The following is a 24,308-nucleotide window of genomic DNA, read 5'->3' as shown; positions in this document are numbered from 1 at the left end:
GAACAAAATCACTGAAGCTTTGTGCCAATGAAAACTATAAACCAGAGGGAAGGTAGGAATTGAAGACCGTCAATAAGAGAATTGCTGTCATGGAAGCTAACTTTCATTACACCTGTCTATGTGAAGAGAACAGTAAACAAAAAGTGGGCTAAGAGTATGTTAGGAATATTGGTTGATGTCTAAATTAGACACTTAAACTCATTTGTCCTCCTTGGAGTAAGCTGTCCTGCAGTGTAATGGGGAAGGGAAGGAAGGCACAAGGCCCACAAAGAATTGATGCTAGAAGGTACACCTGCATGATGTTCAGTTACTGTAGTTTGAAATATTCAATATATACCCTAAGAGATTTTTCAGTTTTTAAGGTTTTATATTTAGGCTTCTAACTAGCTACAGAATGTTCTTTATAATGATATTTAAAGTATCTCTAACAGATTGGGTAGTTCTGTTCTGTAAGATATTTTTTTTTCTTTCTGGAAGTAGTTACATGCTTTAATCTTTTCCTTAAATTGGCTAATCTTATGTACAGTGAAATATGGCATCCTGAAAAACCTGTACATGCTTCCTGTCCTCTTACATGCACTGTATTTTGCAATCATATTTTTTGGTTTTGTATGTGATTTTATGCAGGAAAAAAAACTCTGCCATTTTTTAATTAAGGCACAAAGCCTAAGAGCCTAATTCTGGCTCCTACCAACATGAATAATCATGTCTCCACAGAAAATGCCCAAACCCCATATTATGCCTAACACTTGCGTCCTAAGTGCTGTCTTGCAGTGAGGATGCCAAGGACAAATGACCAGGGACTACTTAAATGTTGGGATCCTGTTTCCTGGGAGAGCGCCAGCTGAGTGTTGGTAGTCCTTGTCACAAATATAGTGCTTACTGTCTGACTTCTGTACATCCCTGTATTTACCCTTCAATGTGCAATACCTATCCATTCAGAAAAGCTACCAGACCAATGTGCATGTGTTACACAGTCAAATTTGGTTGCTATAGGTACCAAATAATTAAGGAACCCTATTCTACAGCACGAAGTGACTTCAGGTACTGGAAGTCTAGTAAGTTATGTAGCTCAGAGGCAGAGAAGAGCTCATATGAAGTCTATAATAATTTGATCTGTACAGCAGGCTGGGTGCAAAAGTGAACAGAAGTGGAGGAGATCTGTTTCCCTTACCATATCTACCTCTTGTTCTTGAATTCCAGGTGAAACTTCTAACCACAGCAACTGTCCCATTTTCTTCAAAAGAAGGAAAAGGATAATATCCTCTCCTATATTAATAATCTAGTATCAAGAAGGAAAGACTAAGTAACAGACTTTTGCTAATGGCTGAGTTTAACTTTCAGATTTGTCTTTGCCACAGAAAATACTTTTCCACTCAGATGTCTTCTTTTGGACCAACAGTTGCCACAACATGCTGAAGGACACAGAATGGATCATTTTCTAACTTTGTTTTTTAACATTACATACAGCTTACTGGGTATTCCCTTAATAGGAAAAGCACTTCAAGCTATATGTCCCTTGAAGGAGGGATGTGTTCCAGTAAGCATTTATTCAGGACTTTGGCACATAGATTCAAAGTACTATCCTAAAAATCTTACTAACATTCTAACTAACAATACAGCTTTGGACATGTAGGTTTCACAGATGCCTTGCCTCCATTCTGTAGGTTCACAGACACATAGTTTGCTTTGTTTACTCATGTCCAATATTGCTGCAGTTTGGTTGAGCCATTAGGGATACTGCCCTGTGTCCAAGAGAGACTGTTATAGTTCCTTGGGTATGCTTCATTCAAATCGTAGTAGGCTTCTCAGCAGACACCATTCTGTGATGCCATTTACTTTTTAAAATATAATGGACAAAGTAACTTCTTGCTGCTCCTGCCTCCTTAAGCATCAGGTAGTAACTGCAGCATTTTTCTAAGAATCAGTTTTCTTCTTTTGAATGAGGAAATTCAGAACGCATCTTGTCTTTCAGTCTTTCTCTGTGTTGGAATGTATATCAATCTTTAATCCTTCTAGCCTTTATTGATTCCCAGTTATTTTTCCTACCAGGAATGTTACCTGTTGCTGAGTAGATTGAGGGGACTGACAAGCAGACCAGTATTTCCATTATTGCTGTTACATGGTAGATCTGTTCCTGGCTGGCTGGACTATGCCTGGCCAACCGTTCTTTTGAGGCTGGTTTGTTAGACTTCAAGTATTTTTCAGCAGTTATTCTGCCACTCAAGTTGGGTCAACCAGCCTGAAGTATGAATCGTTTTTGGAGGCTGAACAGCATTTGCACATCGTGAGCATGTTGACTCCTTGGTGCAGGATTCTGAAGAACTGGAAGAGTGGTCTCAAGCTCCCTTAAATCCCATTGACTGGCAGAAGAGGAGTGCTGCCTTTGAATTGACTTAGGCAGGAAAGTAGTGGTGGGGGAGTTGCAGTGGCTTCACTGGGGGTTTTGTTTGCTTTTTAGTTAATATGAATGAATTAAAAATGAGGATGGTAATGCCAGTCTTGCCCCCCTTTTAAGAGTAGTCTTTTCAATTTAGTGCCAGTGTTGTTGTGGAAAATGCTGTTGTGGGGAGGTGGAAATGTGAAATAACTATGACCCATGCATTCTTCTTTAAGAGAAGGTATTTGATATATGTGTCTATGAAAATATGTTAATTTCCTTATGCAGAAGAAGGAGTGGAGGCATGGAGAAGCATTGTAATTAATTAGGGAGGGCTGGGATGCCAGACGAATTGTTCGATTCATAAAACAGAGAGCCAAATCTGTAGTTGAGTAGCACCTGTTTCTCAAAAAACTGTCAGACTTTGAATGGAAACTGCTGGGTACTTGCCATTTCTCAAAATCAAGCTACCTAACTTTCCAGCTGTGTTTTGGGATGCTTTTAACATAAGGATCCTAACCTGAGATGTCACAAGAGACTGGGGTGCTGCTGTATTAAATGTTTTCTGCCTTTCAATGGACTGTGACTTAACAAGTAAATGAAAAGCCGTACTGCAACATGTATCTCTGTAGTCCCAGCTTACTTTAAAGTGCAGATCCCCAGACTAGTTTGTACACAGATATTATCATTACTTGATTTGTCTATTGTAGGAAAAACAAACTCGTGGAAGATTGCTGACACTTCTCATTGTTAACAAGAGTTGCTGTGGAAGAAAGATATGATACACTGTGTCAAAATTTCATTATTTACCCTTAGATAAGACAGCCTAGAAAATTATTGTCAACAAGTGCTGTCTCATAAATACAATGTTTCCTTTGTTTCTGTACCCTCTTTCTTCTACTCTCCCATCTACCTCTTCCATTATCTTCTGCACTATCTTTGCCTCTGGGTATTTACGTGTATTTTAGCAAAGCTTCTTTGTGCAAGTGGGTTATCTGTTGTGATGTAATAGCAAGTATTTTTACTGCTGGCCTTTCCCCCCCACCCCCCCATAAACTTCTTGTTTGTTAAAAACAAACAACTCTCCCTCCCAGTTTTTTTATATCGTTTATAAACTTCAGGCCTGTTTCATGAGTATAGTTTCTTTTCCTCTGCTTTGCCTTGCTTTCCCTCTCTCTTTCTCCTTCCCCCAGTATAACACTAACTTTCCCTGTTACTTTTCCGTCTCTTCCTGTTCCTTTCAGCTGTCTGCATCTCAAAGTAACTGCATTGGTCGTAACTGAACTGCTGTGGTGATACTGTTAGCTGAACCCAGAATTTGAAGGCTGCTGAATAATGTTACATTATTAAATCCTTCATGGGGTGTCACGGGAGAAAACTGTAACTACTTCTGTTTAAAACACTTGGAAAAAGTTGCTAGCTCTGCAAAAACTGACTCTAGTGCCATTTAAGGACATTTGGTGTATGTTACTAATGTAGTAGTGGAGGCTTTTGGATGTTCTTGGTTAACTTTAATGTATTGCATTGCTATGGCTAGTAACCCCTTGTAAATAGGCATCAAATTCACAGATGTAAAGCTTTTTGGCAGAAAACTCCGACTTTGTTATATGTCCCAAAACAAACTGTGAAAAAAGCATGTGCTCATTCCAGCCTCTAGAGACTGATGTACTTTCGTTTCCATATAGATTTAAGAAAGTCACATAGCATTTACTTACCGGAAGCTTCTACAGTAGAGAAGCACTGCAGTTATTATGAATTTGGTCGTTCAAGTTGAACTCGAGTGTGGAAGTGGTTTTTTGTTTGTTTCACTGCCTTTTTTCAGATAGCTGAGAATCCTCTAGAAGGAAGATACATTCACATACACCCAGAAATAACAGCTTGTTTTGCAGAAACTGGTTATATTCTGAGGACATGTTAAATAAGTTTTAATAGCAATCAGTTACAAAAAGAAGAAATGCGTTACTTCTCAAATTAAGAGCAGTAACTTCTCAGAAGACCTTCTGAAAGGCTTTTCACTATTTTGTTGTTCTGCTATTAGTATTTGTACATTTTAGAAAGTACTTCAGTTTTGAGATATTGCAGTAAAGTACAGTGTCCATTAAGAAGTGGAATAAAGTATTTTAGACTATTGTTTTCAGAACTTCTGCAAAAATCCCAAACACTTTCTCTTTCTCCATCAAAGTATCAATATGGAATTAATGAGTGAAGGCTGATGACCAGTACGCACTGACTATTATTACTGGTGTTACCAGCACTGTCTAAATTTTGCAACTGTGTAGTGTATCAGTGTGTTAAAATCAGCATGTGTTTTGAGATCTTAGTCTCAAGAGTGATAGCTTTGTGCACATCTCACTAAAGCAATTGGAATGCGTGAGAGATGCATATATAAAAATGTACACACATACTAGTTAAATTCAAGTGTTCAAAAATGAATGTACTGGTGACATAAAAAGCAGAGTTGCTCTTTTGACAAGTTTCACTGTTATTCTTTACATTGCATGTTCAAGAATTATGGCTTTTTCAGCACCACTATGTGTTACTCTATCACTCTGACTCTTATCCCTCTTTATTCTTGTACTGCTGGCTTGAGTGCACCCTAATGTGAAACACATGTGTTGGTTTGTGGTTTTCATTTGTTGCTTTTTTTTTTTTCTTGGGCTCTAGCAAATGTGTATCTTTAACACAGAAACTGAGGTTCTTCCTACCAGTTGTTCTACCATCCCAATTACAGAGCTATGCAACAGGAAATGGAGAGAGGTATGAGATCAGGCTAGGTAAAAGACCAGGTCAAATCAAGTATTGAAATACAAATTACAAATAAGCATGGCACATTTACTACTTGTATTCCTACTTTAAACACTTATGAGATATTCATGTGGAAGAAAGCCCACAACTGTAGGTATCTGGATTAGAAGAACAATTACCTTTCTGTTGCACTAGAAGTATTTGAGTCATGGTCCTTGAATAATGCCAACTGTATTCTTCAGGATCATTGTTTAAAATTCTGAGTGTCTATGTCCTGTGTCCAGTCGTTGTTGGAGCCCCTAAGCTGTTTCTCAAAAGGTTACCATGAAATAGACTAGACCATCTGCATATGTCCTGTATCAACACAGGGGTAAAATACCATATTTCTGTCTAGGTCCTTCCAGTGTTAGATCACCTTGCCACTATGCTCTGGTAATCTTACGGACAGCAAATGCTGCGATTCCTATTACCTTCTGTGGAGGCTTGGGTTCCTCAGAGCTGGCACAAATCCCGCATGTCACTTCCACTGTTGCTAGGAGGCAGACCTTCAGGTGCAGGACTGCTGATGTGGTAACATTAAGTGAAAAACTAGTCTGACCTTTAGTTAAGGCCTAGACAAACTGATTTCCTCTCCACCTCTTGTTGTGTAATAGTCTGACTCCCCATGTCAGAATGCTTTTGCACCCATGTACTCTCTGCATATGCTTATTAGTATAAAACTAATGATCACTTCACGTTGCTTTCTATGAAATATTTTTTATCAATTTCTGTTGTAAACTGCTTATTTGCACATAGCCTCAAACCCCATGTTTTAGGAGTTGTTATGCAGTGATGCTTAGGGTTCTCATGGAAAGTTAATTTCTTCCTCTTCTCTATTCATTTTCTGCTGTTCAACAATGATTTTTTTTTTTTTTTGCCCTGAGGAAGAAAGTTCAAAGTGAAAACCAATTGGTTTTGCCTGTTTTCTTTCCTCTGACACTAGGAATGCTAAACTACTTCTTTATAGGAAATTGCTGCCAGTATGGTGGCATTTACAAGCAAGATGGTACCAAAACCAGTTCAAGAAACAAACATTTATTATGAATTTTTAAAAAATGTATTTTGCTAAATTTTCTGAATGGAAACACTGCCCATATCCCTCTGGATATGGATCCATTACAGAGAAGGCCAGGACTTCAAAACATAACTCTTTCTGGAAGATTAGAAATACTCGGAGACTGTTCTTACTGGTTTTAAAAAAAAACAACAAAACAAAACAACCCACAAATCTCATCTCACTAGTTCTTAAGTCAAACTGCAGCATGACCTTCCCATCAAGTTGTGAGTAAAGATGACTAAATCTTTTAAATGGTGTAAATAAAGACCCTTCCCTGGGGGGGAGCAACCTGTGGTGGTGGCTTTGCAGCTTAGCAGGGGCCACCCGGTGCCTTCTGCAGCTCTTCATGTGTAAATGGTCACAATGGGTCAGGGGCAGGTTGCCTGCCTGCTTTCTGGTGGGGGAAAAGGGGGGAATGCTCTATTCTGCTGGTGCTGCGCCTGCTCAGAGGAGTAGATAATGAAACCCTTTGTGCCCCCATCCAAAGACATGTGCTTCAAGAGGAACTGGCAGTGCAGCTGCACCCCTAGCAACAAGGGCCTGGAGAAAAGAATGAGGGCAGCTTCCCAATGGAGGGTGGCCACTTTTGAAGATGAGCAAATGAAACCAGTAGCACAGTATTTAGAAGAACCTGTGTGTGCCTGTTGTTCTTGCTAGGGATTTTTTTCTTCCTGTTTTTTAATTTTAACTCTTAGACTGAGATCTGTCTATGTGTTTTTTAATACGTAGGTAAATCAATGACTTAAGACTTGCCTGTGTCGTTGTTACTTTTAACTCTGCCTGTGTCATTGAACATAACGCTGTAAGTCTGTTCTCATAACAAGTAGTAAAAAAATCTTTGATTTTTTTGGGGGGTGGGTGTGATTTTTAGAGTCTTAACTCCATAGTGTATTTCCTGGAGCATTCACAGTGCTGTTTGATATAAAGAGCATGAAGGAATTCAGTTCAAGCTGATTTTTTTAGTATAGATGCAAAAAATCCTTAAAGAAGCAGTGATTTGAGAAATTAATTTATTGTAAGAAATTTATATATATCACAGGACTGTTTGCAAGATTTTCATTGGTGCTTCTAAGTTGTTGTGCTTATTGTGCTACAGGTTTTCTAGAGAAATTAATGTTAAATGTTTCGTTTGTAAGATAAGGCAATCCAGTCTATTTGCATGGGAAGTCCTGTGAATGAATTGGGATAACGGTGCTGATGTGAATACAATAGGCTTCATTAATTACCTAGCTGTGGATGGTGATTCATGAGCCACAGTTCTGGCTGCACGTCTGGGAGAGAGGGGGCGTTTGTTTGAGGAAGAGACTGAATAACGAATACCTTAAACCAAATGATCTGTGGCTGAGTGGCAGACAAAGAGGGCTTTGGGGAAGCGACTGAAAGGATTGCAGCTATATCTAGCCTTTATGCTGAACGTTGCATGAGAGCCATTGCCCCTTCCGTTTGGGGAGGAAAAGGGGAAATCAAATCCGCTTATGAAGCGAGTACACCTTGCCAGTGGAGATGCTGTTCTGTATCATGATCATCTAGTTACCATCATGAAGAACGGTGATGTGGAAAGTCTGGTTATTTTAGTTCTGTTTTTCAGTATTTTGACAAATGCAGCAGCCTTTTTTTTTTTTTTTTTTTTGCAGTACAGGTACAGATGGTTTTTTTGTTTTTCTCTTCCACTTTCTTATCTCCTACACACAGTCTCTAATGTCTGTGCTACAAGTTGATTGTAAGTCAGATCCCAGAGCAAAGAGAGAAGCAGATGTGATGGTTCCTCGATGTTCTGTGATCAGGATGTGCTGACCTGGGGCAACCACAAGTCAGGAGCCCATTCCCTTGCTGTGACTCTGCTATACAGCCAGTAATGTCCTGTACAGCAGCTGTGTGGAAAGCTAGAACAATATCGACTTAAACTGTTCAAGCAAGATTTACTGGAGGTTGATTGTAGATAGGATGACTCACTCATTTCTTGGCTTTCCTTTTTTAATTTTGTGTCTTCCCTCACTTGTTCTATGTTAAGCCTGAACAGTAAAAGATGAATAAAGGTGAAAGGTAGAAATTACATGTTTCTTCATTAGGTGTATTTGTTGACTTGCTCTAAAGTGCAAAGGGAAAGGTCTGGCATCTGTTAAATATTTGGAGACACCTCGAGTCTTCACTTGTAGAACACTGTATTTTTATGAGAGGTAGGGAGAATGAGGGAAATGTTTTGGGGTGGGATACAATTTGAGGCTGTAGTTAAATGCTAAATTTAACAACTGTATCTTGTGCTCTTTGCCAAAGTTGCTAGTGAAAGCAAAGTTACACATTTAAAAAGCTTGACATTCCCTTTAACAGCCTTTCCTTTATTTGCAAAAAAGCAACCATAAAGGAAAAACTTGTTAAAGAGCAACTGTAACTTTTATCTAAATGCATACTTCTTACACCTTAATCTTAACTTGTAGATAAAAATTGTTATCCTAGGCAAAGGAATTGGTGTGTGGTTTTGGTTTTTTGTTTCCAAATATACAGGATATCTTTGTCAGCAGATTCAAGGAAAATGTCCCCCACCCCACTCGCAGAAAAGAAAACTGATGGTTGTGTGGCATTGCAGAAGATAGGATCTTATTCAAAATAGGGAAGCTTTGTGTGATAAACTGAATTGTCACAAATGTTTCTCAATGTAGTCAAAGTAGCTGCTGCTTGCTTCTCATTTGAGTTGATTTACTTAAGTCAGTTCTACATGCAGACTTGATTGTACCCTCCAGCAAAACCCTAGTGACTCATCTCCAGCCCTTTCACTAGAAAGGGTTATACAAAGTAAATACTATAAAGTTATTACATCATTTACAAAAAAAAAAAAACAACACCAAAAAAAGGCAGCAAACCCAAACAGAACTAAGCGAAATGTGAAAGCAGAAAAGACCTTCCCCCCACTCCCCCTAATCCCCTTGAACAGAGAGGATTCTACTGAATTTTACATCTTTATATTTTCAGCAATAATGGAGTTTGCCAGCAGTTCCGTAGTGTGCAGATAGAATGCTCACCGCAAAGTTTGTAAAGATCAGCATGAAGATATTACCAATTATACATACTTAGAAGCTATTGCAGTCTCTTTTTCAACAGTGGCTGTGAAACTCCTTAGGTGTTCAAAGTAACTGGGGAAAAGGGGCAAAAATCTTCATAGGACCAAAGAAAAAAGTGTGTCTTCTCTCTAAATGAAGGATTCTGCCATTTTATGTCTTTTGTAAAAGGCAGTGTGCTAATGTGGGCTATTTTTGTCTTCCCTAAACTTATCTGTTTAATTTGTTTCTTGGTCATTTGCCACAGCAGTTCTTGAGAGAAACTGAAGCAGCTGTGCTATTTACTGCTTTGTATGTCTAAATTGCTGTGATCCCAGCATAGGACAAAGTTCCACTGTGTTTAAAACACGAGCATAGTCTAATTGAAAGGGAAGCATGTACCAGTATCCATAGGTTTTTCTTACCATTGCAGTAGCAGAAGAGGTAGTGGACTTGTATGTTAGGAAATTTTAACGGTTAGTTGTGTTTCTCCGTAACAACACTTGGAACCAGGATGATCCTTCTGAATATATCTTTACCTTATGGTCTGGGGAACTAAGTATTTGCCAAGAGAAACAACTGATTAACTAAGTTTACCTGTCAAGAGAATAGAATAGGACAACAGATGGTGGAGAACAGAGTAGGTGGTGCTGGCAAAATGTATATTTTTTTTTTTTCCCCCCAAGCTTAAACTTGGAAGTATCTGATGTGAAATCCATCATGAGCTAAGCCTTATAATTCACTTCACTGTCTGTGTCTTATTCTGCAGTCTTCATCAGCATAGTTTACAAAAGAGGTCTTGGAGGAACCTGGCAGCCCTTCCTGGATACTAATACCTACAATGATTACTGCTGCCATTTTCCTTACAGCTTTGTCCTGTGCGTTACAAAAAGACTGTGTTGGCTGTCTGGAAAACTTCCATGGTGGATCTTGAGTAAAGGAACTGTATTTCCCTGTCTCAAATGGCCAAGTTGTTTTGATTGATGTGAGAAACATTTGAGTCCTCATGCTTATGTTAATAGAGATTCTTAGGCTGTGTGGCAGCAGCATTCTTTTCATAGTGAGAAAGCACAAGTATCGTACTTAATATTTGTTATTCAGGACGTTTCAAGTTTATCAGCAGAAGTACTAGATGTCTAGTGATTCTTTTGGCATGAGAAATACCATGGTCAAAACACTTGTTTATCTTTCAGGTTTCCATTAGGGGTTTTGTTTAGGGCAGAAGGTTGGAAAGAGGGCAGTATTTTGTGTGGTTTTGTGTTTCCCTTTCTTACATGTTTGCAAGCAGGTAACTAACTAAAATAATGTAAGAGAGATTGCTTGGAGGTGTGCCTCTGATTCATACCACAATTGCTGATACTGTTTTAAAATATGTTTTCTTGTAAATCACCTCATTTCTTCCCTTACACCCCTCCCAAACATTTTCTAGAGCTAGGTCTTTGTACTTGGAAGTTTTCATTCAGTGCAGGTAAGCAAATACTGTTAGGTAACATGACAGTGGAGCTGAAGTGCCCACTGTGGGGAAAAAGAATGTAAATTCATAGCTGTGCTGTCTTGCAGTGATAAGATTTTATTTCACCCTGCTAACATCTGCTGTAAGTAGATACTGGGTTTTTTGCCCATTACAAAATGCAAGATTTAGTGCATCTTTTTTTTCCTTGCTGTATGTGTACATGGAGGAGAGAAGTATAGATTTTCTTAAGGAAGGGATCAGAAAGCAAGAAGTAGGTAGGGGCAGTGTCAGAAGACCTTGTTGCGCTAGTGTGGAGACCTGGGTAATACAGGACAAGGAGCATGAAGTGTGGCCTTCTCTTTCAACAAAACTTCTGGGAACGTAAGTGTAAAAAGACTTCATAGGAAGAAGCACCTAGTTCAAATCTCTTTGAAGGGCTGTTTTTCATCTTCACTGTATGGAAGAGGTGGACTCGGCACAAAAGGGATGCTTGGCTTGTTCTCTTCATTTTGTTTTCTAACTTCTGGCTTCTATTCTCACTGCCCCCAGGATTCAACATGCTTACTTCATAGTGCAGTACTGGAGGGAGCACAGAGGGAGCACAAATACCAAAAACAGTAGAGGCTGAGTATCTGGCAGCTTGGTGCATCTTGAGGGTGATTGCATCGTTTGTTTGAAACACTGGTAGGAAGATGAAAGGTGCACAGAACTACAGCTAATATCAGTTTCAGCCTTAATAGCAGCATAATAGTGCAAGTATCTTGAGGGGATGCTTAAGGAGGAACATGTTTACTGGTTTGGGGTTCACTTTGGTTAAATTCCCAATTCCTCTGTCACTTATACGTATTCCTTTAAGGTTTCAGCTGTACCAGGTAGATCATCCTACAAAAGCTAGATATTGACAAGACCACAGAATATTTTTTTTAATTAAAAAAAAAAAAAACCAAAAACCGAAACCAAACAACTAACCCCAAATAGAATATATGTATGGCAAAAATGTCAAGGTAGATTGTGAAGTACAGAAAAATTCTAGAAACGCTTCATTAATATATTGAAAAAGAAAGCAATATAGTGTATGCCTTTACTTGGAATATCATATGTAATGAAAATAATAGTAAAAGGCAAGTGATGTGTATCTCCCCCACATGCACAGCATCCGGATGCTTACTTGTACTGCTACTTGTACCTTTCCTTTTGAAAAGTGAGGAGGTGGAGAAAATGTTCTTTGAGAAAGGATGGAAAAAAGTTAAGGGGGAGGGATGAGGGATGGTAGTGTTTTTATAACTCTGAATTATATGAAAATGAAGGGGCATACTTTTAAGGCTTGGCTTGCTGTAATCAGAATAACTTTCTAAAGGTACTAATGGATTCCCCATAATTTGTTTTCAAGTGATGTTTGAATGCCTATTTTAAAATAAAGATCACAAAAAGAACTAGAGGTTAAAGATCTTAGTTGTCATTCAGTTATGACTTTAATGTCTGTTTGTGTAGAATATTAGATAAAAACTTTGTAGAGGCCTCTTCAGACTGGAAGAACCACCAGTCCATTTATCATCATTTCTGTTGGTATCTAGAAGTTCTAAAGCAGACCATCTGCAGTTTGGCTGTCAACACAACAAATTTTCAAACTTCAGGGTTTTTTTCCCTCTTAGTTTACAAAAAAACCCCGAAAGATGATGAAAATTGGGCTTAATACAAAGCTGTAGAAGCATATTAGTGGCCACAAACCAACCTAAACTATATATATTTGTTGTTTTGACTGATTAAAAATAAGAATCTACTTCCAACTTAATAGTACTTGGCAAAGAATAGTCAAACAAAGAACAATCATGAGGAGAAATGCGGCTTTTTGGTATGGTGATGCACTAGAAAATAAATACCTCTGTAAGTAGAATGTTATTGTTTCTCCAGGTAACTTCTGTAGGCCAACATTAGAAAGTCAGTTTTCTTTCCAAACTCTTTTTAGCTTCTAGTTTCTTTAGCTTATTGTATGTCTTGCCTCATCTGCAAGGCTTCTGCCTCTTTATTTGTGGTCTCAAGTATAGAGCCTGTATCTTGGAAAAAGGTTAGGCATTTTAAAATCCTGTTCGGTCATACAAAAATCAATTCAAAACAAAATATAAATTTCTAGTAAATTATGCAAACCTATGTATTAATAAACATTAAGAAGCACAGTGCTATTCGGCACAGTTAAGAGTCCTGTCTTGTTGCCTAATTGTAGCAAAGAAGGCAAATCTTTTTTTTCATGTTTTTGGGATTATCTGTGCTTTGCATGTACCTGGCAAGTAATCACTGGTAAGTGTTACAACTTCATATGTGATATATTAATACCTTACCTAAAGAACAGACTTGCTGTACCCATTCAGGATTTTGGAGAAGTTTTTACAGTGTTGTTTTGTCCAAAAAAAAGGAATAAAAAAAAATACTGCTGAGTATACTGTAGAGCTTTTATAAATACAGTGGACGAGGTTGACATAGGGAAAATGAGACAACTAAAAGTACATAAAACCTGATAGGTATCATTCTCTTCCCCATATGGATACCATAATTCCACATGTCTGGTAGATCAGTAGTACCTGTGGATACAGCCACTGCAATATAGCTTTCTATCAGTCTTTCCCACTTGAAGAAGGATCAAAACGAATCTTTTCTTGAAGTGATAAGGTTAATTGAGAGCCAATATTTTGTTGTATTACTGTGAGATCTGAAAACACCACTTACATTTGTTCTGAGCTGCAGAACTGAAAAACTGAAAAGATTCCCTTTAAAAAGAATGTTGTGATTTCATCATGAAACAGTCTGAATACTATAGTTACATTGCTAGAATGCAGTGAAAACAGATACCAAGACAGATGTGTCAAGGTTTTTTAAAATTTGTCAGAGATTGATGTTGTCGGCTATGTATATTCAGTGGTTTTTTTCAAGGCAGACCATGGCGACTTCAGAGTTCTGTGAGCAGAGATCAGAAAAAGTTTGGGTGAGGGGCATGTATGTTTCTTTATATGAAAGGATGCCATATTTTTATCTTGTTCTTTCCAATGCCTGCTCCTATTAAAAGATTGAACGTACAGAATTCTAAAAACTAATAAACACGTGTTGGCCAGTTTTGCAGGGCTAAGTGTTGCTTTCTGTCTTCAGTGTTGCAGAGCAGTTTCAGTGTCCTAGCTTTGTGAGAAGACAGATATTGAAATCCATGAATTGGTGGAAATGCATGTGCTTAGAACTAGGTTGAGTAAGAAGTTGGTTGTCTTGAGTTATAAAATAGCATTGGCATTATACCTCAGTTTCCCACACACGTAAAGTGGAAGAGGTCAGGAGACTTCCTCAAAGTCAGAGTGCTCATGACAGAGCCTATGCCTGCCATGAGCCTCCCTAATTGTGTCTTTTTTTAAAAAAAAAAAAAAAAAAAAAAAAAAAAAAAAAAAAACAAACAAATGAAACTAATTCCTGGTAAATAGTTAGCAATATGATTCATGATAATGGATTATACTTAAACATCTTTATATATATGCATGATGCATATGTATAATTACCGTATGGTGCAATATTACCAGCTTTTGCTATGACAATCCTGTCACAAAGTTGACTCACAAATTATGTCAATTAAGTCACTGTGGCCCAAGGTTAAGAATTATTGCCTGTGTTAGAATACTGACAGTATAGTAAGTTTAGGAAAAAAAGTTATAGTTCTTTTACCTGATTGATACTAGTTCTCAAAGGTTTTGCCCGGTCTTTAAATGGTTAGTGAATCAATATTTTTTTTTTTTTTGGTAATGCAGGTTTTTTTACATGCATTAAAGGCCTTTTGATTTCTTTCCCACAGAATCATTAAGAAAAATGGAATGGAAAATATCTGCTCATTCATTAGTTAATTTCTTTGCCAAGATATGACTTCTTGTGTGTGGAGTTTTCTTTTTATATTTTTTAACAAATGCTCTGTACAGTTTGGTACGGAATGACTTGTGCTGGAACTGCCACCACTTGCCTACTGAGACTGTTCTACAATTTAGAAAAAAACACTAGCTCTTTTTTTAGTAATTGCCTTTCTCTCCCCCTCCCCGACTTTTACATTAAGCTATGTACTCATTTAACTTGGGTTAAATTGATTAAATCTGTGTTAAAATAGGAAGGTGATCTGCAGGCTGGGTGTCAGAGTACAGAACTGCTGATTTGCAAACCTGTCTTTGAAAGTGTAACTACCCAGTTACATCAACGATGTAGTTTATGCTTTTGGGTATAATTTTTTTTTCTAATTAAAGTTGTTGTAAAGATGCTTTCATGTATCATCTGAAGGTGTGACCAAGCAAATAAAAACCAGCCGTGTTTGATAAGCTAGATGAATTGATCTCATGTTTATTGTTTGTAACTTAACTTTGATTTTTCATTCATTGGTGAAAACACTGCACTGGTGCCTTAATTGCTCTTGGTGATTAAAAATATTGACTTAATAGGCAGGGGTCTTTCTAGCTGGCATCAACTAAATGAGAAATTAGTGTCTATGTTCAGCAAAGGCACCTCTCTTTCCTCACAGGGGAACAGAGCCTGTGAAACTGAAGCAAGTGTTACACAGAAGTGTCTGAGTTGGCCATGTGCTCAGAGTTTCTCTTGGGGTAATATGTACTAGTTATTGACAAGTAAGTAAATGTTTAATAATAGCACTGTACCCATAAATACATTTCATGCGTAAGGTTCCAAGAAAAAGAAGATGGAAAAAACAGATCTTTTAAGTCCAGATACTTTTTGTTGTTATAATAATCTGGAAAGTTATTTTAGTTTTGATATGATACAGCTTTGATTCCTTCATGCAAGGTAACAATACACTGCACTGTAGGTAGTATCTTAAAATTTGAGCTAGCTCTTGATGCCCAGCTATCACCTGTGCATAGATCAATCCCCCTTTTCCGCACAGATGCCCATGTAGGAGGTGAGGTACTGAGCATGTGAGAAGCTGGGGGGGAGGCCTTGCTCTGAGGTTAGGCCTCAACAAAATTGCATCTTGTCTTTGTTAGGGCTACAAAGCTCAGAATCCTAAGTCCTTTATAAGCATCCTCCTAGTTCACTCTGTCGGAAGTATTTTAATATATACGTGTTATGTAAAAATTATAGAGATTAATATATATTGATACAGCCATATTAATAATAGGTTATGTTAATAGTCTGGGTCATGGCTACACACAGAAGTTGCAGTAGCTAGTCCAGACTTACTTTCTGTAGTCTGCTCAAGAACCCTTTCTGGTGTGGGTACCACTGCTCTGCTTGTGAAAGTCAGCTCCCTTACACAGCCACGCTCAGCACCTCCTGGGTGCCCACCACATGGCAGCTGGATGAAGTGCAGTGTGGTGATTACACATGAAATCATATCTTGGACAACTGAGCACTGACCTCTTCCTTCTGTAGACATGTAGTGCATGTGGCAAATGGCTAATCTAGTTTCATATCCAGCATGTTCTTCATTGCTTTTTTTTTTCTTTCCAGAACGGATTTTCTGATTTACTTGTTAATAAGGTAGTTTGTTCTTAATATAAATCACAGATAAGAGACTTTCAAAGGCAGAAGTCATAGCGTAGGAACATAACTGTAACTGAAAGCTAATAGGAAGTAAGCAGCAAATGCTGTCTGGCTTTGAGCTAAAGAATGAAATGCCCTCACTTCGGGGTGGGAAGGATTGTGGTGTAGTGGTTTGGATTTGTGGGGTGTTAGGATTTTTTGGGAAGGTCTTGTGCTGTTATGGTAGAGGCTTGCTAATGCAGAATAGAGCGCTCTGGTCAGTTGTGGGAACAAAGCCTGATAAGGAGAGCTGGACAGCTTGTTAATTTTTGCTTAATGAAATCAGAGCCTAGTTAAGACTTCAGACAGCAGAAGCACTGTGATTTGTGTTCGCAACATCTGTTTCTCAACACCTGGTAGTGTGATAGAAAGTACTATTTTTCAAACTGCGTTAAATTGAGAAGCAAGTAACTTTGCTGCAAGTTTAGTTTTAGTGTACTAAAAACATTTTCTACCAACAAGAAGGTTAACAATTAAACCAGTGACTGTGGAGGTAAATCAAGCAAAAAATGTCGTGCTCTTTAAGTCCTTTATATTGCCCTGAATACAAACACAGAGCAGATCCACAACTTTCTAAATTTTCTAACTACATGCTATATGAGTTGCTATATGAGTATTTTTGGTCGGTTGTATGAGAATACAATTTTGAATAGCTGTATTTAATATAACTAGAAGCTCACTGTATAGGGCTCAAATAGTGTCATCCTGTGGTTATATGATGTCAGAGTACACTTTTCACACGGCCTGTTTGTTTCCTTACAGTAAGCCACAGACTAAGAACCGAGATGCATACAGTTTCTTTCATATTTAGTAGACAAGCATTTTAAGTTGCTTATGGTCAGCAGCTTTCAGTTCAGGGAGCTGAAATGAACTTGTTTAGCATTTAGAGGTATGAACAACTTACTTTAAAGCTCACTGGAAAAATAACTCAGCCTTGACGCACCTTCAGCCTAGGTTTTTTTGATCACTGGATACCTATCAATGTAAGTAAGCCTTATGCCGCTGTATACCTGGGTTTTTCATAGGAGAGCCAAATGATTTGAAATTTACAGTGGTTTTACATTGGCAGTAAAACTCCAGGTGGCTTAACCACCACTGAGAACCTGCAGGGCATTTTCCAAACGGGCATTTTTAGCAGTAATGGCCTTGACTTTTTTGTGGGTAAACAAGGAAGATAGTTCAGTGTTTTGTGGCAAAATAGGCAGATCATTTCTGAGGGGACAATTTAGCTTCCTGTGCATTCAGATTTCAGAAAAACAGTAACTGTTCTGCTGAGAATATGTACTTTGTTAACTTTCTGGAACACATTGAAACTCCTTGTTGTACACCACATTGTTTCTTAACTAGGTCAATAATTATGGTATCTCCATTGATACTACATTTCAGTGTTGGAGGTTTGTCTTGTACACCATGCATTTTTATTTTAAGCTGGATATATGTATGCTTGACTATTTTTCTGCATATGTTATGGCATAGTGTCTTTTAGGTTTAAAATTGCACCTCTCTCTACCTGATTTCTTAAACTTTATTAACTTATAATTAAACTTCATTTGCTAAAGTTGTTCATGGTGCCTAGTGTATCGAAAGACATGCGCTGCAGATGAATGTTTAAGAGAAGTCATAGAATCATAGAATGGTTTGGGTTGGAAGGGACCTTAAAGATCAGCTAGTTCCAATCTTTTGTAAAAAGTCCCTCTCCAGCTTTTGCCGTTGTTATGGGGTTAACTAAAAGGGGTTTACTAATGATTAAATGATATCAAATGATAATTAATGATTGAATGAAAATGAAGTGGTGATCAATTAAGGAATAATTTAATGGTATTTAAGCAGTCATTTAACCCAATTTTCAAGAAGAGTAAGAAGGAACACCCTGGTAATTACAATCCTGTCAGTCTCATTTCAGTGCTTGGTAAAATTATGGAGATGGTTATTCTGGGAGTTATCAAAAACTACTTGAGCAACAATACAGGCATTTGTCATAGCCAGCACAGGTTCACAAAGGGGAAGTCCTGATTAACAAACTTAATTTTCTCTTCTGACAAGGTCACCCATCTAGTTGACCAAAGGAAGCCAGCAAGTGTGGGGTTTCGGATTTCAGCAAGCTTTTGATATTGCCTCACAGTATTCTTCTGGATAGAATGTCCAGCACATGCATAGATAAGTTCATAATGTGTTGGGTGAACAATTGGCTGATGGGTCAGGTTCAAAGGATTATAGTAAGTGAGGTTGCATGAGGCTGGTGATTAGTCACCATGGGGTTCCCCAGGGCTCAATTTTAGGGCCCTTCACGTGTTTTGGGTTTTTTTTTGTAAATGATCTGGATGCAGAAGTGAAATGTACCTTAAGTAATATTGCCAGTGATACTAACTTAGGAGGAGCTGTGGAGCCCCTTGAGTGTAGAGATGCCTTACAGAGAGATCTGGGTAGACTAGAGAGCTGGGCAATCACCAGCTGTGTAAGACTTAACATGAGCAAGTGCCAGATTCTGCAGCTGGAACAGGGTAATCCTGGTAATGTATGCAAATTGGAGGAGAGCAGCCAGCCCTATGGAAAGAGATCCAAGCATTTGTGTTGGTGGCGGGTTGGATATGAGTCAACAGCATGCTGTGGCAGCCAAAGAGGCCAACCCATGTCCTGGCATGCATCAGGCACTGCATGGCTAGTCAGTCAAGGGAGGTGATTGTCCCAGGCTACACGGCAGTGATGCATTTCCACCTCAAGTACTGTGTGCAGTGGTGGGCGCCTCAATATAAGGTCATCAAACTATTAGAGTGTGTCCAGAGGGGGGTGACCAAGATGGTGAAAGGTGTTGAGGGCAAGACTGAGAAGGAGTGGCTGAGGTCATTTGGTTTGTTCAGCTTGGAGAAGAGAAGGCTGAGGGGTCACCTCATGGTGGTTTACAGCTTCCTCAAGGGGGGCAACGGAAGGGGAGGTGCTGATCTCCTCTCTCTGGGACCAGCAATAGGACACGAGGAAAGGGAATGAAGCTGCATCAGGGGAAGTTCAGTTTGGACCTTAGCAAAAGGATCTTCACTGTGAGGGTGGTCAGTCACTGGAGCAGGGTTATGGTGCCAAGTCTGTCAAGGTTCAAGGAGTGTCTCAATGATGGTCTTAGTCTTGTGGTTTAGTTTCAGGTAGTCCTGCAAGGAGCAGGGAGCTGAACTCTATGATCCTCACAGGTCCCTTCCAATTTAAGATATCCTATGATTCTATGATATTTTTAGGACTAATGCAAAATATCTTTTACCTCATAGATAACAGATGATGGGTAAGGGTTCTCCCAGCCTTGAGAAGTAACCTTGAGAGGTGTCCCTGGTTAAGGGGGAGGTCACTGTTTTGCAGCCTGCTGCTATACAGGAGAGTTCAATGGGCTAGGGGGCTACACATATTTATAGCTGAAAGTGATTGACTCGTAGTCAAACCCTGCTTTGGTGTGTACGTGCAGGTGTGCAGCAGTAGCAGTTTTAGTTTTGTGTAGTCCCAGCTCAGGCTATTACCGTTGGCTTCTGATAAAACATGGCCTAGATTCCTTAGTCCTTGTGAAGGCACAGCCTAGCATAGTTCTCGCAGTTGCACAGCTGGGCTGACTTCAGTCAGACCTCTTTGTGGGGATGCCTGAACCCAAGCACTGTTCGCTCTGGGTGCATCTGTCACAGACTTGCCAAACAACAAACTTGACCTGCACTTCCAACCAAAAAATTAGTAAGTAGATACTATTTACAAAATGAAAATCAGTGAGGATGTTCAAGATTTTGTTTGCAGTTACATCTTTTCATACTTTTGCCTTTGTATGTGAAGATAAACATTATATCAGTGTTTTGCAAAAGACATAAGAGAGTTGTCTGTAGTAAGTATTTCTTCCAAAGGGTAAGTACTCAAATTCAACTGAATATTAAGGAACATTGGCAGTGACTCTTAACTTGGGGGAGGGAAAAGAAAAGAGCAATAATTCCTTTTAATTAGTGTGTGATGTCTGAATCAACCTGCAGTCTGAAAGTGGTCCCAAAATATTATACTGAATTATAGGATTTCCTCTATGAAACAACCCTGTGTAGGTACTGGTGGTGTTGCTACTTATAAGCTGTGTCTTATGTGTGCATGTGCAGTGGCTTACTGCGAACAATTGTAGAGATAAAAAAATCTCCTGAAGAGTTTTTCCTCTATTTTTCTCTGCACCCTAAATCTCACTCTGTTTTGCAAAATGTCTGTTCCTTTCAGGAAAAAAAAAAAAAAAAAAGGTGCTGTTGACCTGCACATTGTTATTTCATAGTTACTGCAACTCTAATACATGAAATGTTTATGGGGCCAGCTAGTAAAGAAACTTTTTTCAGTTTGTGGTCGTTCTTAATACAGACTAGCTGTCTGAGGTTCGTTGAGGTAAAAGCAAGTAATTTTCATATTTGCTGTATATATAGCATGATAGATTTAGTCATAGGAATGAAATACTTTGACTGCTGCACTTACTGGATTATAGGTTGTGTGTGTGGCTTCATACGGACATGTACATGCACATGCCGCCATGGTATTTGGTAGGCTTCTTGTGTGTGGAAGTGGATAGAAGAGGGGTTATCTGTGTTGTGGAAGTCTAGAGTCTCTCTGTGCATATTTCTTACTTAGTAGTTGTATTTCAATTAATTCTTTTCCGTGCAATTGTTTAAGGATTATAGAATTAGGACACTCTTCTGCATTATGGTGTATTAAAGTTATGGTACGTGAACCCAAATTCTTGATTGCCACAGTTATGTTTAAATTTTCCTTCCCCTTAAGTGACTTCAGAAATGTCTAGAGGCAGAGGAAGAAAACCATCTTTTGCTGTATACTGCTAGATATAATGAAACTTGACCCTCCAGTCCGGGTGTCACTTTCTGCTGCCTGTTACACAGCACTGTGCTAGCACATCTCTGGTTATTGATATGAGAAGAGGAAAAGCTGGGCAATTTGTCAGATCTTGCCCCCTCGCTCTGCTCTGGTCCGAAAGCACACGTAGTTGTGGTAAGCATTTTTACATTATACATGTTTCTGACTAGAGCATTCTTTTTGAGACTTGCTTTGTCAGCCTAGTGTTGCAGTTCCCCATGCTTATTTTTAGAGTGAGACCCTAACAGGCCCAATTAACACTTGCCACCTCTCACTGGCTCTAAAACTTCTGTGCTTCCTGGCTCTGCCACACGCCCCAGTAACATGCTGCTTTCCTGCCTAAGTTGGGTGGTATCACTTGTATTTCTATACCATGTTCTGTCTGAATGTGGACCTCCTATGAAATAAACCAAATATTTTAATATACTGCTGTAAGTGTCTAGTCAGGAAAAAGACACCGCTCCAGACCAATCATAGCCTAATTTAGACTTGCTTACATGTGGTTGCTGTGTGAGTGCTGTTTAAATGAGCAACCACTGAAGACAGCAGGAGTTGAAGATGGCAGATGTGATCCGTGTTAAGCTGCAGTCGTTCAGGAGAATTAATGGGAGCACTGGAAGTACGGTAGACTGCACAGTAAGATAGACTGCACAGTGCAATAGACTGTACTGCTACCTGGGAACTGGTACATCTGAGATGGGCTGCATGAACTAATAGGTCTCTGCCTGTAACTTCTGTAAGTACATACTCCAAATGTCATAAATTCCATTTCTATTCTAGAGTGATAGAATTGAAATTTGAAAATGTGGTATGTGTTAATTTTTAGGTGTCTATCAAGTCTCCCATGTGCATACGTGCAGATGCGCACAGAGTTCAGGTCATCTAAAGCAGCTAATAACAGAGAAATGATAAGGGCTAGGTAATAAAGAAATTGTAGGGCTTTAAATGCTAGCAGGTGAAAAATATGCTGTTCTGTTGCACTTTGAACAGAAAACCATTGCTTGCAAGCTACAGAACTGAAAGCTAAAGCAGAAGCACAGTGCTTGAACTGATGCACTCTTCCTGTTTGAAATATCTGATCGCTGCAGACCAAGGGAGGCTTGAACAGAGGTGATTCATCTGGCTTTTTGAACAGGCCAATGTGCATCCTAGCTAGTGTTACTGGATGACTGAGCAAACTTCAGCTTATCCAGCCCCACAAAACACGATGGTGCTTTGCTTGCTGTAGTTGTTCTCATAATTGTTTTGTACTTGAATGAGCTGAGGAAGTGACAGCAATTATCTGCTGAAGTGCATTAAAATGTTTAGATACAAGGGCAGACTTCTTTTGCAAGGCTATCTTACGATAGTAAGGTAAAATGTACCATAGCAGTGTGCTGTGAAACACTTACTGTACTGGTAAGGGTTTGCCTGTGTGAACTGATGGTTTTAATCGCCTTTTCTCTGCTTGTTCCCACTTACTGTTTTCCTCTATCATAAACCTTCCTTGGAAATTGCTTCAGTATATTAGTTTTGTGTGGAAAAAGGAATATTATAAATGCTGTGAATAATGCTTTTCACCTATTGTCATACTAAAAAGCAGGTGGGGTCCCTTGAATACCTTGTATGGTCTGTCCTGTAGTTTGTCATGGGTATTTTTTTCCCCCATGGACTATTCCATTCCTTTTAATGCTACGCTGTTATTAAAATGAGGGACTCTCTGGATGCTGAGTATTTCCTATCATTACTTTAGAAGTAATAATAGGGGACTCTTCAGGGAGGTTTTAGTTCTTTCCATTCTTTAGGGGAAAAGTACCCTATTCAAAGCCTGTCTTAGACCAGTAGTTTGCCATGTTTATTTTTTCTCTCTGACTGGTATTACCTGTTAGAATCAACAAGGAGGTCAGCTGAGAAAAGTGTTCTTCTGTGTCACCTTCAATAGGGTTTGCCACTTAAAAAGATAACGTTATTGACCAATTAGAACTTTGGCTAACAGGTTATTTATTTTTTTTATGTGAATGGGCAGGCAAAATGAAATCACATTCCCTAAACCATAGGAGTGGATTCTCAGAGGCTTCTCACTTGTTCTTAACTGACTTTTTGTAGGTAGAGCAAAATATATTATGCCTAGACTATGTCCTAGGTAGGACAAAACATATTTATTTTGTCTTTAGTTTGCCTTCCTGTTACTTAATAAATACATTTGGGCCATTAGTTTTCTGTTAGCCTCTCTATATGTTCACATGCAGAACTATTAGTTGTTCTGTGCTGTGGTTTTCTGAGAAGTGAGCTCCTGTCTGCATGTATGTGTGGGAAATAGTATGAGCTATGTATCAGCTGTTTCAGAAAGCTGCATTGAATGCATGTGTATTGAAAGCAATTATCAACTGAAGACACCAGAAGTTTTGAAATGTCAGTGCTGGGGAAAAGGTTATGTGCACTGCTCAGTCACTGACACAGTATTGCCTGTTAAACTTGCTTGGTTTGTTCCCAAAAAAACTATGCTTTTATGTTTCAAACTGGGAATTTTAATGGGACCAGTGTAATATTTTCTGTTTCATTTGTTCGTTTTGTGCACAAATAAGGACCTTTTGAGGGGTGGCCTACTTAGCTGAAATAATTAAATTTAACAAAATGGATAGAGAGTAAAATCCAGGCAATTGCAGGGATGGGTGTGTGTAAAAAACCCACCAAACCAAACACTAAACCAAACACAAAAAAATGGGGGGTGGGATGGAGGGGTGTTGAGCAGGATATTTGTCAATGATAAAACACACTATCAATATGCTTCAAAGACATTTAAAGGCTCGTTGCCTTAACCTCCCAGCTGGCACTTGAAAACATCATGTTTACCGTCACATCACGTGAGCCCGAAGGGCGTGTTTTCCTGCTTTCATCTGCTTTGCAGCTCCCTCTCCTGCTGTTGGTGATCTGGTAAGAAAAGCCTAGTACTTCACTTTACAGACTTGCTGTAAGGCTGTGGCTGCTGTGGCTCCCTTCCTGCATCTTCTGCTGTCTTCCCATGTGTTATTTCTGATGGCTGTGTTTGTTGTGGGGAGACTTGCTGTGGCTTCCTACAAAGTGAAAACACAAACTAAAACTGGAGGTGTTTTGGTTCCATCGAAATATGGTATCTTTCTTAAGACTAGACTCCGTTCTGTTAACAACAAGAATTAAAAGAACAACCCATCTTTTTCCTTCAAGTAAGCCATAAGAGTA

General features: G+C 38.9%; 1 protein-coding gene across 11 annotated transcripts in view; it reads left to right on the top strand.

Moving 5' to 3' along the window:
* The window catches only part of CDC42SE2 (CDC42 small effector 2), an 84,454-nt gene that overhangs the window by 19,465 nt on the left and 40,681 nt on the right, over positions 1–24,308 (top strand). The window contains exons 1-2 of one of the 11 annotated variants that reach the window (XM_080373192.1): positions 21,490–21,846; positions 23,917–24,023. The exons of 7 other annotated variants lie outside the window; for them this stretch is intronic. The gene's annotated coding sequence lies outside the window, so the exon portion shown is untranslated. Of the gene's footprint in view, positions 1–15,237; positions 15,341–21,489; positions 21,847–23,916; positions 24,024–24,308 lie in introns of those variants that run through there. 3 more of the 11 variants (XM_080373194.1, XM_080373193.1, XM_080373191.1) reach the window with 3 other exon arrangements.

This window comes from Falco punctatus (genome assembly GCF_963210335.1).
Source record: "Falco punctatus genome assembly, chromosome: Z".
NCBI classification, from domain to species: domain Eukaryota; kingdom Metazoa; phylum Chordata; class Aves; order Falconiformes; family Falconidae; genus Falco; species Falco punctatus.
The sequence above is the reverse complement of the archived record's forward strand: the minus strand, read 5'-3'. Positions and strand labels throughout refer to the sequence as shown.